Source organism: Nannospalax galili, unplaced genomic scaffold, assembly GCF_000622305.1.
Source record: "Nannospalax galili isolate Female #2095 unplaced genomic scaffold, S.galili_v1.0 scaffold907, whole genome shotgun sequence".
NCBI lineage: Eukaryota > Metazoa > Chordata > Mammalia > Rodentia > Spalacidae > Nannospalax > Nannospalax galili.
In genome coordinates, this window is record NW_008357958.1 from 1,691,629 (window position 1) to 1,706,694 (window position 15,066).

A 15,066-nucleotide genomic window follows, 5' to 3' on the forward strand; every position below is an offset into this window, starting at 1 on the left:
GAGAGTTATTATATTATTTATTTATACTGTGTATGTGTGTATCTTTGATCTTTGTATGTCTATATATTTGTGTGTGGGTACCTGCAGAGTCCAGAAGAGGGTGTTGGATCTCCTAGAGCTGGAGTAACTGATGGTTGTGAGCCACCTGATATGGGTGCTGGGAACCAAGCTTGGGTCCTCTGCAAGCACACTCAGTACTCTTAACCTCATATATTATTTATTTATACTGTGTATGTGTGTATCTTTGATCTTTGTATGTCTATATATTTGTGTGTGGGTACCTGCAGAGTCCAGAAGAGGGTGTTGGATCTCCTAGAGCTGGAGTAACTGATGGTTGTGAGCCACCTGATATGGGTGCTGGGAACCAAGCTTGGGTCCTCTGCAAGCACACTCAGTACTCTTAACCTCAGTCTACTCTCCAGCTCCAGGACTGGTGCTTCTTGAGCTATATTTTGTATTAACTCACTCCTCCCTCAGTTTTATATCCCATCCTGTTTTCCCTTCTTCTTATAACTCTTAAAATTTATAATATTTTATTCTGTGTATCTTATGTATCACTTTACATCCACTGAGACAGAACAGAATTTAAGCAAGCTGATCCCAGAGTATCTCCACTTAGACAACCCACCAGCATCTCAAACTCTAAGTCACACCCACTCAAACTTACCATTTCCCCTCTCTGGACCTTTGGTCCTCCCTCTGGGGACACTAACCTCAGTCCCCAAGACCTCAGCGCTCTAGACTGAACAGCTCCAAGAGTTCTGGATTCACCCTGGTCCTCCTTAGAATCAGCTCCCCAGCTGCAAGGTGCTCACCTCTCCTCAACTTCACTCAGGGCAAGTCCCACCATCTCAGGTGAAACCTGAGCTCCACCCAGTGCCTCTGCCCAGCTCAGCTCACACACATCCCTGCTGTTGGGACTCTGGGTTCTCAGCTAGGGCACCAGTCTAAGGAAGCCGACAGTTCCAGAGATGCCCAGCCAGCCCACCCACCCCTCCTCACCCCATACTGTACCAGGTTAAACAAAAACAGTAGTGGCTAATGTGAATGAGCAAGCAGGGCCAAACGCCACTGTAGAGCTCTTAAAGGCCATTTCTTCATTTCATCCTCAAAAATCCTAAGGGGAACATTGTCAGTGTTTTGCAGATCACACATGGCTTTTCCTTGGCAAAAGAGGTAAAGTGAGGATTTGAACCCAGGGATCCCGGCACCAGAGTACCTGATGTTCAGCACTGGGGGCTGTCACACTCCTGTCCCAGGGAGTCTCACTGTGCCCTGTGCCCTCCTACACTGTTTACTCAGAGATCTGTGAACTGTAGGTGATAAATCATAATACTTCCTGCTTTCATTCCTTATAAGGAGCAGTCATGCCTGCAACTCCTGATGCCGGACTTTGCCACGCAGATGTCCTCCGACATGGGCTACTCCCATCCAGGGCTCTTGGCTCACTCCAGCTGCCCACAGGCTGGCTAATGGCCCCCAGAGGCCAAGATAAGAGCTCCCCCTTACTTCCCCTCCCCTCTTCAGCTTTCAGGGAAAGTTCTTTTTGTATTAGATTTCTGTTTCTTTGTCAAGTAGTTGAAACTTGAGGGAGCGACCACTGGACTGCAGGTTGGGATTGGGATAGCAGACAAGGTCAGAGAGGGTGGCTAAGAGGCTTCTTTTCTGCAGGTGGCCTTATTGCTGGGGCTACTGCACCAGCAGGGAGGTGGGTGGGGCAGATTACGGTCTACACTGGAGGTCCTAGAGTGTCCCTGGCTGCTGTAGTTCATTTTGCTGTGGCTCCTTTCTTTGCTGGTGACATCTGAGAGTCCATCATCTTCATTTCACCTCAAGAAATTAAGCTTTCTGTCCAGACCAGAGGACCCAAAAGAACCTACAAGTTGATGTTAGTCTTCCAAATCTGTGGAATCCAAACTATAGAATGATAAACAGTCTGGTTTGTTTCAAACGTGAGAAATTTATAGATGAAAAAGGTGTCGTGAAGAGACAGCAATTTGTGTCAGCCAGTGGCACAGACCTGAAATCTTGGCATGTGGGAGGCTGAGAGGCAGGAAGTCTGGCCTACACAGTGAGTTCCAAGCTAACCCGGGCTATACGTCAAGACTCTGTCTCACATAAAAAGAAAAAAGGAAGGGAAAGAGGGATGGAAGAGAGAAGAGAAGGAGGGAGGAAAGACAGAGGGAGGCAGGGAGGGAGAAAGAAAGGAAAGAAGAAAAATATTTAAGAAGAAAAAGGAAGAGGAGGAGGAGGAGGAGGCACACGTAATGCGCCAGCACTGCCAGCTCTTGTGATTCTGTGGTGAAGTTTTTATTTTTCTATTTTATTTTTTATTTTTGTTTTTTTTGAGACAGAGTCTCCCTGTAGCCCCAGCTGGCTTAGAACTCACTCCGTGGACCAGGGTGGCCTTGAACTCACAGAGATCTGCCTACCTCTGCCTCCCAAGTGCTGGGATTAAAGATGTATGCTGCCACATCCCACTCTGTGGTGAATTTTGTCAGGTGCAAGGTCAGCCTGAGGCCCTTTTCACCTCTGTCTCCAATCACTATGAGGCAGCCACAGAGGACAGCAAGGATAAGAATTTCAGTATTCTATAGGAGCTAAATGAAGAGCTGGGTGAGTTCCTGGTCAACAGAGCACCCATATAGGATCCTTTTACGGTTTGTGATTCCAGATGCAATCAGCAAATTCCAGACTGTGGGGAGATCTACATATAAGCAACCCAATATCAACAAGTAAATTACAAGAGACAAAAAAGAACATGACTTAGTTGTAAAAGAATCAACCAATGCAATCTGAGCTGCAGAATTTGATTTAAAAGATAAAAAACAACCACTTATGACATCTGACACAGGTAGAAATCTGGACACTGACAAAATATTTGATATTAAGGAACTAGATTTTTTAAGTTATGATTTTTTAAATTCCTGATCTTTCAGAGGCACAGAAACATTTACAGGTTAAAAAAACATGACTTCTGAGATTTGCCTCAGAATAAGCAGGGCTGGAAAGGTGGACCTGGGAGAAATGACCAATGGTTGGCCATTATTGGGGTGAATGATGAAATCATGGAGGCTTCTTATGCAATTCTGAATTTGTATGGAATCAAAATTCCCTGCTATCCAGCTTTTAGAAAGTAAAAAAATTACTCTAGTGAGCAGAAACTGCCCCAGGAATAAAAGCCACCATTCTTCCTTGCCCTGCAGTTTTCTTGAATCATAAATTTGGTAACTCAGTTATAGTTTAAGGGTCCCCTCTACATAAACCTCTGGTTAGAGGAATAATGCGTCTTTCCCAGTGGGAACTAGACAAAAGTCCCTCCAGGTTCCCAGGTGGCTTATGAAAAAGCTCCTCAACACAAGGCTAGGCTAAAACTTCCTTCCCAGGATTAGCTAATTAGTCTGCCTAACTACACAGAAACCGCAATTAAATCCCTTTCATAGACTTAAGTCACTCACCCTGGGCTACATAGTGACGCTGAGGTGACGTAGTTGGCCTAACGCTGAGGGTTAATCCCTGGTCTGCAGGTGAGCTGGCCAGCCCCATAGCTCTCAGGAGCCAGCTGCAGTGCGGTACCTGGAGAACCTCCCTGAGGAATGGCAGGGAACTTTCTAATGCACAGGATAGTCCAAGTGTAGTATCCCAGAAGAGTCCACCCAGAAGAATCTAAGTTTTCCTCTCAATAGCAGAACGGAAATGGGACCAAATTTCCCCAAGATCAACACCTGTCTTTGGGAGGAGAAGGGACAGAAACACGTGCCTAAAATACAAAGTAAACAACGGAAAAAAGACAGAGCTTCCTTTCTTCCTAGATGCTCATGGTCCTGCATGATCGTTACACTAAAAATTTAAGTTCATATTGGCAAACATTTAGAACTATGAGAGTTCACAATACCACAGGAGGGCAATTTACTACATAGACTAGACTCTCCTCCATGTCCTTTGACCCAGAAATTCCATTTCTAGAAATGCAGAACACCCAAAGCTGCTCACCCGGGTCCCTCTGCCGAATGCTTCTCATCACCACGTGTATAAGACTGTATAAGAATCAGTCTCCTCGCCTTCCTCACCCTACACTGGCTGTTCGTTTTCCATTACTATGCAGGATCATCTGTCATCCCTGTATGCACATCTTAATTCGTGTGTGTGTGTGTGTGTGTGTGTGTGTGTGTGATTCATGTGTGTGGTTGTAGGTGTGCAGAAGCCATAGCATGTGTGAGGAAGTCAGAGGACAACCTCTGGTGTCAGTCCTCTCCTTCTACCTTGTTTGAGACAAGGTCTCATTGTCATTCACCAATGAGTATGCCAGGCTAGCTGACCTAGGGGCTTCCAAGGATTCTCCTGTCTCTGCCTCCCATCTCACCATAGGGGTATTGACATTACAGATTTGTTCTACTGTGTCTGGATCTCACATGGGTGCTGGTGATTCAGACTCAGGTCCTCATACTTGCAACACAAGAGCTTTACCCACTGAGCCATCTCCTAAGCCCCATTCTTTTTCTTTCTTTCTTTTTTTTTTTTTTTTTTGAGTATATTCTCTACTTCTGGCTTTTCATCCTTATCTTACCATTAAGACTTGTGGCCTTTTCCAGGTCAGTGACATTAACCTTGTTATAAGATCTGATTGTCAGGCTAGAGAGACGGCTCAGTGGTTAAGAGCATGGCTGCTCTTGCAGAGGACCTAGGTTTAGTTCCCAGCACCCACTGGCAGCTAACAATCATCCATAACACTAGTTCTAGGAGCTCCCACATCCTCTTCTGGCATACACAGGTGTTACATGCATGGGTGCATCACATACAGGCAGGCAAAACACTCATACACATAAAATTAAAATGAAAAGATCTAATGTTGCTTCTCTGTTCTTATCTTCCTTGATCTCTTAGTAGCACACAGAAAGCATGTGCGCTCTCTCCTTCAGGCCTCAGGCTTCCCTAACAGCACATTGTTTGGATAGCCTTCCCAGCCCATTGCTAGTCCTTCTCAGTCTCTTTTACTGGCCTCTCTTCTGCTCAGAATGGTATAAATGCTAAGGCACTAAACACTCTTCTCTACACCACATTCTCTCCCCTAAGTAACTCCGAAAACTTTGTCCTAAATGCTTGTGATTTGGCAAAACTATCTCCATCCTTGATGATTGTTTAAAGTAAAAATCATCTAGAGACTGGAGAGATGGCTCATAGGTTAAGAGCACTGGTTGCTCTTGCAGAGGACCCAGGTTGGATTCCTAGCACCCACATGGCAGCTAACAACTGTCCATAACTCCAGTTCCAGGAGAATCCAGCACCCTCTTCTGACTTCTGTGGGCATTGCATGACACAGGTGTACTTACATACCTGCAAGCAACACTCATACACATAAAATAAAAATAATAGACAAAATTTTTTAAAAATCATCTGGACTGATTCCAAATACTTCTGGACTCTTCTACTTGGATGTCCACAGACTCCTCAGACTCAGTACTACAGTTAGGATATGGTTATGTCCTCTCAAGGTTTGAGTGCTGGAAACTCAGTCCTTAGTGTGGTAACATTGAAAGGCAGTGGAACTTTTAAGAGATGGGGGCCTAGTGGAAGGTGACTAGGTTATTGAGGGGCGCCATCTTCAGAAGAGATTAATGGAGTTCTCATGGGACCCTGTATTAGTCACTTTTCTGTTGCTCTGATAGAAACACTGACCCGAGCAACTTATAGAAAGAAGAGTTTATTTGAGGTTACCGTTCCAGGGGAATTACAGTCCGTCATGGCAGGGAGGCAGGGTGGCTGGAGGTGGCTGGACCAAAAGCAGCAGAAACTAAGCTCTCACATCATCACACAGGCACAGGAAGCAAGAGGGTCACTGGAGATCTGGCAAGGCTTAAGAACTCTCTAACCCCCAGTGACGTGCTTCCTCCAGGATAACCACACCTTCTAAAACCTCCCAAAACAGCGCCATCATCTGGAGACAAAATATCCAAACACTTGGAGCCTATGGGGGACATTTTCATTCAAACCACCACAGACCCTGATTAGTTCCCATGAGAACAAATTGTTATAAAAAGAGAGTCTGGGCCAGGCATGGTGGTACACGCCTTTAATCCCAGCACTCGGGAGGCAGAGGCAGGCGGATCTTTGTGAGTTCGAGGCCAGCCTGGTCTCCAGGGTGAATCCAGGACAGCTGGGGCTACAGGGAGACCCTGTCTCAAAAAGACCAAAAAAAATAAGAGTCTGATTCTTGAATCTCCCTGACTTCTTGTCTTACCATCTCTTCTGCACATCCTCCTGCCATGGTGATACCATCCACCATGAGGCCCTCATGAGAGGCTGAATCAGTGGGGTTAGCTGAGTTTCTATTCGGGGCTTCCAAAAGCATGGGCTAAATAAATCTCTCCTTTTTTTTTTTTAATAAACCTCTTTTTTAAAATAAAATATCACATACCAAGCATTTTGTTATAGCAACAGAAAAGTGACTAAGACATGTAGGACCATGCCATAGTCAAAGCAGAACTCTTCATTTTCAGCTTCCAAACTTGCTCATTTCCAAGTATTTCACCATCATCTTTAAGCAAAATATCTAAGTATACACTCTTTAAACATTGTTTCCTTATATCAGTTGATCTTATCTTCAAAATATAGCCCAAACTGGCCTGTTTTCTCTCCATCTCTACTGTCAACCATATTCAAGCCAACATCATCTCTCGCTTGGATCACACCGAGCTGTTCCTCTCATTCTCTCTCTTGCCCTGAGGCAGCCCACATTTTACACAGTAGCCAGTGGCCTTTTACAGGAGTAAAACAACTGTACGGTGTCTCACCCAGGATGAGTCAAGCTCCTTACTCTCTTCCCAGTCTTCTCAGCTGCCCAGCACCTGCATAGCTCTGTAACCTACTTGCTCGTAGTCTCCATTCCTCACTCGTTCCCATGAAGCCCTGGCCGTGGGTCTTCCCATGGCTGGCCTTTGGCCCATTACATTGTGTTGTAGTTTAGATCTGAAATGTCTCCCGTAGGTTTATGTGCTTGAACACTTTGTCTCTAGCTAGTGGTGCCTTTTCTGGTAGGAACCTTTAGGAGCAACTGGAGAAACTAATCACTGGGAGCAGACCTTGCACTTTTGTAGACTGGTCCCAGGCCCCATGTCCTGGTCTGTCTCTGCTTTGGACTGCAGATTCAATGTGACCATCTGCTTTGCCCTGCCTTCCCCCCATGATGGGCTGTATCCCACCTCACAGTTTAAGTAAACTGTGAGCCAGAATAAACCCTGCCTTCCCTTAAGTCACTTCTTGTCAGATATTTGGTCACAGCAATGAGAAAAGTAACTAATATACATCGCAACTTAAGTTTTACCCCTGGGATAAAACTGCTCCCTGAGCACAGAATACTCAGAGCATTCACCCTTAGCATTAACTGCTATGGATTGTTTTCTGATGTTCTGTCTTTCTCCAATCAGAAAGTAAATTCCACAAGAACAATTTTGTTCACTGCACTATCCCTTAGAATTTGGAATATGCCTGGCACATAGCACATAGGAGGAGGATACTGAAAGAACAAGGATATATAATACACAGATATTTAGATATTGTTTGTATAGCGTAAACTAGATTCCAGAGATTAAGGTGCATGCATACAATGGGAACAGCCATTTGAAACCATGGGGTAAATCTGTAAGTGCTGATGTGGTGATAAGGTCCAAGAAGTGTTCCTGGATACAGTGTGGAAGCCAGCCTCCAAGATGTGTCCAAGGGTCTTCTCCTCCCAGTACTTGTGTTCCTCTGTGCTCTCCACTCACACTGAACTGTAGCTAGTGTGTAACAGGTAGGATATGACAGCGTGTGACTTCTGAAGCAAGGCATTCCAACTTCACTCTCATTTTTTTCTGGGTCTCTTTCATTGAGGGAAATCAGTCTTCACGCTGTGAGATCTCTCAAGCAGCTCTGTGGAGAGGCCCATCAGGGAAGAATGGAGGTTTTCTGCCAATAGCAGCACTTGCCATCCTTGTCAGTAAGCCACATTGGCATGCATCCTCAGGCCCCAGCTGTGCCTGTAGTTGACAGCATCATCATCCCAGATCTCAGCTGCTACCACACGAGACCTCCCAGCCAGAGCCCTGGAGCTCAGCTGCTCCCTAATTCATGAAACTGCATGTTAGTAAATAGTTAATACTGGTTTAAGCCACTAAATTCTGAGGCAATTTATAGTTTCATAAATAATATGGATATAAGATGCATGCTTACCTGTGTATAAAAAATTTCAAAGGATGCACAAATCTGTTGGGGTGGGGAGAGTTGTATTCTTTTTACTGTACATTCTTACACTGTCAATATTTTTACATGAACCACTTAATTTATATTTTAAGCTATTTCTTTAAAAGAGGTAAGCATGAGCCAGGAATGGTGGCTCACTCCTGTAATCCCAGCATTTGAGAGGCTGAAGCAGGAGGATTGCTGTGAATCCAAGGCAAGGCTGGGTGATGTAGTGAGTTTCAGACCAGCCTGGGCTACTGTGTGAGTCCCTATCCCAAAATAAAATAAAATATAATAAAATAACAATAAAATAAAATAATAAAATCACAAGGTATAAGCAGTGCAGAGTGTACAAGAATGGACTCCCTTTTTGTATTTCTTTAATGATTTATTTTATTTTGATTTGTGTGTATGTATGTGTATCTGTGTTATGTGGATGTGTCTGCAAGGGCCCACAGAGGCCAGAAGAGGACATTAGATCTCCTGGAGCTGGAATTACAAATTACAGATGGTTATGGGCTGCCTGATGTGAGTTCTGGGAACTGAACAGGAGTAGCAAATGCTCTTAACCACAGCTATCTCTCCAGTATTGTATTTTTTATACATATGTTTGTGTACCTGCTTGTCTGTATGTGCATCACATGCATGCAGTGCCCACAGAGGCCAAAAAGGGGTGTCAGATTCCCCTAGAGCTAGAGTTACAGGCAGTTGTGCACTACTAGAAATGGGTGCTAGGAACCAAACCTGGGTCTTCTGCAAGAGCAGCAAGTGCCTTAACCACTGAGCCATCTCTCCAGCGCCTGTCTTGTCTTTTTTATTTTCTTGACTCACTACCACTTTTAAGAACTAGCTTTGGAATGAACTGTTTCCAAGGTTTTTGAGTAGTCCAAATTCTAGAGGGCTAGGGCTGGATTTCTTTAGTATTCCTTTTTTTTTTTTTTTTTTTTTTTTTTTTGAGACAGGGTCTCCCTGTAGCCCAGGCTGGCCTTGAACTCACAGAGATCTGCCTGCCTCTGCCTCCCAAGTGCTGGGATTAAAACTTTGGTGTTCTTTTTTTAATGATTTGTGTGTGTGTGTGTGTGTGTGTGTGTGTGTGTGTGTGTGCATGAGTTTTATGTGTACCACAGGTGTGCAGGTCCCCATGGAGGCCAGAAGAAGGCATTGGATCTCCCAGAATTAGAGTTTTAGGCAGCTTTGGGTCACCCAACGTGGGTATTGTAAACTAAACCCCAATCCTCTACAAAAGCAATAAGTTCTCTTAACCACTAAGCCTTCTCTCCAGCCCCTCTTTTTTTTTTTTTTTTTCTTAATCTTCCTTCCTTTCTTTCTTACTTTTTTATTTTCATCTCATGTGTATGAGTGTTTGGCCTGCATATATGTAAGCTCACCCATGTCCGGCAGTGCCCATGGAGGCCAGAAGAGGATGCTTGATCCCCTGGAACTGGAGTTCAGACAGTTGTTAGTTACCATATGGGTGCTAGGAAATGAGCCCAGGTCCTCCACAAGAGCAGCCAATGCTCTTAACTGCTGAACCATCTCTCTGAGAGTCCCTGTAGCCAGTCTTTTTAATATTCATGAATTCACTGAGAACATCAACCACATGACTAGGTGGATACTCGGGTAAGAATCTTGGTTTAATCCCTTGCATTTAATAGTGCAGTAGTGTTGCAATGTTTGTGGGGCAAATGAACCACTCACACTGCTGCAGGATGCTGACAGTTTGTTTGGCATTCCTGAGGGAGCTTGCAGTCTTTAGTTTTGGTTTCTGCAGAAGATGGCCCATAACTCTGCAGGGTTAATTTCTCTACAATAAGAACAGACCTGGGAAATAATTCAGATTTGCCAACAGAGTAAAACAAGAGCAGCCCATACACAAACCACAAAAATCTTCACACTTTTAGGGGCTGGAGAGATGGTTTAGCAGTTGAGAGCACTGGCTGCTCTTACAGAGGACTGGTGTTCAATTCCCAGCACCTACGTGGTGGCTATAATTCCAGTTCCAGGGATCCAACACCTCTTCTGACCTCCAGGGGCATTGCATGACACAGGTGCACCTGCCTACATGCAGACAAAACACTCATACACATAAAAATAATAAATATTTTTTAAAACATCTTCACACTTTCCTTCAATAAAAGCACTTCCTTAGTGTGCTCTGAGTGACCCCAACTTATTCTGAAATATAGCAGCTTTTCTGTGAAGTCTCAAGGCTTGAATGACAGGGAAGGATTTGACTCCTGATCCCTGGGAATTTTTTTTTCCTTCAGAACTGGACCTGACTTTCACTAGAAGTTCACTTCTAAAAGAGAGCCAGCAGAAATCAGGGAGCCAACAGCGACCTTTGATTCTAATAGAATCCAGTTCCTTCCAGAGCCTCCAAAAGGTTAAGTTTCAGAAACAAAGTTGTAATCACTAAACTATGCATACTAATGAGATTACAGCCCCAAGGCTTATGAAATCTTGATAAGCAGGAAATTAACTACAACATTGAAACTCCTGCTGCAAACAAATAAAGGACATAAAAGAAATGCTTGGGAAAATGACTTCAGCAAAGTCAGCTTAGCATTCCGTCCTGAATGGCAGGACAAGTCTTCATTCACTTTCAGTGAACAGGCCTGCTTTAACAAAGGAGCCAAGAGAGCACAAATGTCCGCTTCTCAGATAAGATGCGGGTCCTTCCCACAAATCAGATACTACAGTACTCCCACAAGAGCAAAGACAGCCTGGTCAGAGGCGTGGCTTTGCTCAGCGCATTGTTCTCTCTGACTCCAAACAAGGGTCTGATTCAAGTAGACCAGATGTTACCCAACCAACCCTTAAGGACAAAAGAAACAAAATCAATTGGAAAGCTTTTGTATCCACAAATAGTCTTATGATTCTGTTTCTCTGATCATTTCTTTTCTTTTTAAAATTTTTAAAGTTTTAATTTGTTTTGATTTTATGTGTATGAGTGTTTTGCCTGCATGTATGTAAGTGCACCCATGTCATGCAATGCCCATGTAAGTCAGAAGAGGGCGTTGGATTCCCTGGAGCTGGAGTTAAGGATGGTTAGCTACCATGCGGGTACTGGAAATTGAACCTGAACTAAGACAGCATGTATCTGTATGTGTATATCCAGAGATATTTGATGAAAAAAACAGACACAAGGGCTAGAGAGATCGCTTAGTAGTTAAAAGCACTGGCTGCTCTTGCAGAGGACCTGGGGTTCAAGTTCCCAGCACTCACATGTCAACTAACAGCTCTCTGTAACTCTAGTTCCAGGGATTCCAACATCTTTTGACTTCCTTGGGTATTGCACAACACATGTACATTTACATACATGCAGGCAATACACTCATACACATAAAATAAAAATTAAAATAAATATTTTTTAAAAGCCCTGGCTACTCTTGCAAAGGACCCCCGCTCAACCAGTGGTCTTAACTGCTGAACCATCCCTCCAGCCCCTTCTTTTTCTTTCTTGACATTACCCAGGCCCTTGTACTCAGCCTCAGCTTTATGTTTTAATACGGATCCAAAGGCTTAATAAGAAACCAAGGAAAGTAACTGTTCTTCAGACTTTGAGTCATCCATACCCAGAGTATACTTGGTCATTAAAAGGAGGAGCCTGGGAACTATAAAGAAATTATTATAAAAAATTAGTATGGGCGTGGGCTGGAGAGATGGCTCAGTGGTTAAGAGGTTAAGAGCACTGACTGCTCTTACAGAGGGCCTGGGTTCCATTCCCAGCACCCACATAGTGGTTGACAACCATCTGTAACTCCAGTTCCAGGGACTCTGATGCCTTTTTCTGACCTCCACGGGCATTGTGACAGGGGTGTACTTAAACACATGCAGGCAATACACTCAGACACATGAAATTAAAAAAAAAAAGTATGGTCAGGAGAAAAAAGTGGTTGTGATTAGCAAAAAAGAAAAGTTTGTGTTTTTTGTCCAGTTTAATTTTTTTAAATTATTTTATTTATTGTTACTGTGTATGTGCATGATCTATGTATGTGAGTGGTGGTGCACATGTGCCACAGCACACATGTGGAGATCAGAAGACAACTTTCAGGAGTTGGTTCTCTCCTACCATGGGTTCTGGGAACCAAACTCAGGTACTTTAGGCTTGCATGGCAAGCATTTTTACCTGCCGAGCTGTCTTGCCAGCCTGTTCAATTTTTTAAAATCATCAACAAATATATATTATAAAAAAATGAAAAAGAATGACTACTGAATGGCAAATACCAAAAAGGCTTTTGCCATTCGATAGGCTCATAGATGGCCCTCGGGGCCTCTGTAGGCCTTTTAATCCTGTTTAGCTTTCTTTCTCCCCAGTAACACAAGTTCAACTTCACAGGGCCCTCATACCAAGATGCCCAGTAAGTGCTTGAAGCCTGAGTATGTTACACTTACCAGTGATGAAATTCAATTAACAAAGCACACACAGTGAGAGAGTAACAATAGACAAATATAGAACAATTACAATATACTGTATAAAAGTTATGTGAACGTGGTCTCATCTTTCCTCTCCAAACGTCTTCTTGGATCTTCACCTCTTTCATAAACAGATGCACTCTTTGGGTTCAAGGGTTACTTGAATACAAGTTCTGAGATACACACTGATAATGATAGCCACTGATAACCCACAGTGGAACTGATAGCCAAGCACAGCTGGGCAGTGGCATGCAGTTTGGAGTCCCTAGACAACGGGATGATTTATCACAGAACAGCCAAGATTTCATCCCACCACTCAGAACAGCACACAATTTAAAACTTACAAATTGCTTTTTTCTGCTAATTTCCATTTAGTATTTTCAGACCAGTATGACTGTGGGTACCTGATCTGCAGAAAGCAAAACCTTGGGTATGGGAACTACCACAACAGTAATTATGCTACGTAATAAACATACTCAGTAGCTTATGAGTAGCTTCCTCATGACCTTATGAGGAAGACACAGTTAATTCACAAATAACAAAAACTTCCCAAACCTAAGTGATAGAGTTAGACTTCAGCCCAGCACAGGCCCTGTATCTCAGTTGCTAAGCTATGAAGCTTTTCCTGTGCAACTTAAAACAGATGGATAACATCGGTCCCACCTGCCCCCCCAATCAAAATACTGCAGGCAGGAAATGTGGACAAGCATTCAAGAAATGGGTACAAATGTACTTTTTTTGGTAGTGGTATAAATTTCTGAAAGCAATTTGGCAAAAGCTATCAAAATTTAAGATAGGCATAACCTATTCTCCGCCTCTCTCTGGTGGAGATCAAACATGGGGCTTTGAGTCTTGTGAACATGGATGCTAGGCAAAATGCTCTGCCATTAAGCTATGACCCCTGCATCACCTGCCCAAGCCCTAAAATAGACAGGCAACTTTTAAAGAAATATTTTATTATTTTTATTTTATGTATATGAATGTATTGCCTGCATGAATGTAAGTGTAACTGTGTTGTGCAATGCCTGTGGAGGTCAGAAGAGAACATCGGATCCCTGGAACTGGAGTTATGGACAGTTGTCAGCCACCAGGTGGGTACTGAGAATCAAACCTGGGTCCTCTGCAAGAGTAGCCAGTGCTTTTAACTGCTGAGCCATCTCTCTGGCCCCAACATGCAACTTTTGAGCTGACCATTTCTAGAAATGTATCCTGCAAAAATGCTCAAGGATGTCCATGCACAGATGTATAACGCAATACTGTTTTAACAGCAAAGCAACAACAAAGTGTAGGGTAGCAAAGCTCACCGAGCCATCAAGAAGTGACAATACATTGTACTATATCCAGACTAGTAAAGATCTGTAACTTTTTAAAATGGAGGTCAATTTGTAGAAGCATATGTGGAAAGAACTATTTTATTTTTCTAGTTTTATCTTCTCAAGGCATTCTTATTTTATATCATATGTATTAGCGTTTTGCCTGCATGTATGTGTACCACATGCCCACCTGGTGCCCTTAGAGGCCAGCAGAGTGTCAGGTCCCATGGAACTGAAGTTAGAGTTGTAAGCAGCCACATGGGTACTGGGAATCAAACCCTGGTTCTCTGCAAGAATAGCAAGCTCTCTTAACTCCTGAGCCATTTCTCCAACCCCCATAGTTTTATTTCAAATTATGTATATGTGTTTGTGTGTATGTGTGAGTATGCACACATGAGTGTGGGTGCCCTCAAAGGCCAGGTTTCAGACCCCCTCAAGCTAGAGATACAGGTAGTTATGAGCAGCTTGATGTGGGAGCTAGCAGAGAACTTGCGTCTTCTGTAAAAGCAATACATGCTCTTAATTGCCGAGTCATCTCTCCAGCCCTGTAGTAAAAACACTGTTAAAAATAATTTATTTTTACTTTTTAATTATGTGTATGCATGTGGCTGTATGTGGGTGTGTGCACATGAGTGCAGGTGCCCACTGAGGCCGGAGGTGTCATATCTCTTGGAGTTGGGGTTACAGGCAGCTGTGAGCTCCCTGATATTTGGGTGTTGAAATTTAAATTTGAATCTTCTACAAGAGCAATACACACTCCTAGCCTCTGAGTCATCTCTCTAGCCAGGAAAGAATTCTAGAACATACTGCTTAAGGGAAACCAGTCATTGCAGATCAACTTGTACTGTATTTTTTCTTTTATGAGTAAAAAAATGGTGCTGGGCATGGCAACACACACCTTTAATTCTACCCCTCAGGAGGCAGAAGCAGGTGGACCTCTGTGTGTTCGAGACCAGCCTGGTCTACACAGTGAGTTCCAGGCCAGCTGGGGCTACAGGAAGACCCTGTCCCAAAAAAACAAATGAATAAACAACAACAAAAATGATAGACCAACAAGATGGTTCGATGGTAAAAATGCCTACCACCAAGAATAACCACCTGACTTCAATGCCTGGAACTC

At 43.5% G+C, this 15,066-nt stretch overlaps 1 protein-coding gene across 1 annotated transcript in view; it reads right to left on the reverse strand.

Annotated features, from left to right (window-relative positions):
* Positions 1-15,066, reverse strand: part of S100z (S100 calcium binding protein Z) — a 62,926-nt gene that overhangs the window by 33,623 nt on the left and 14,237 nt on the right. The window lies entirely within an intron of this gene.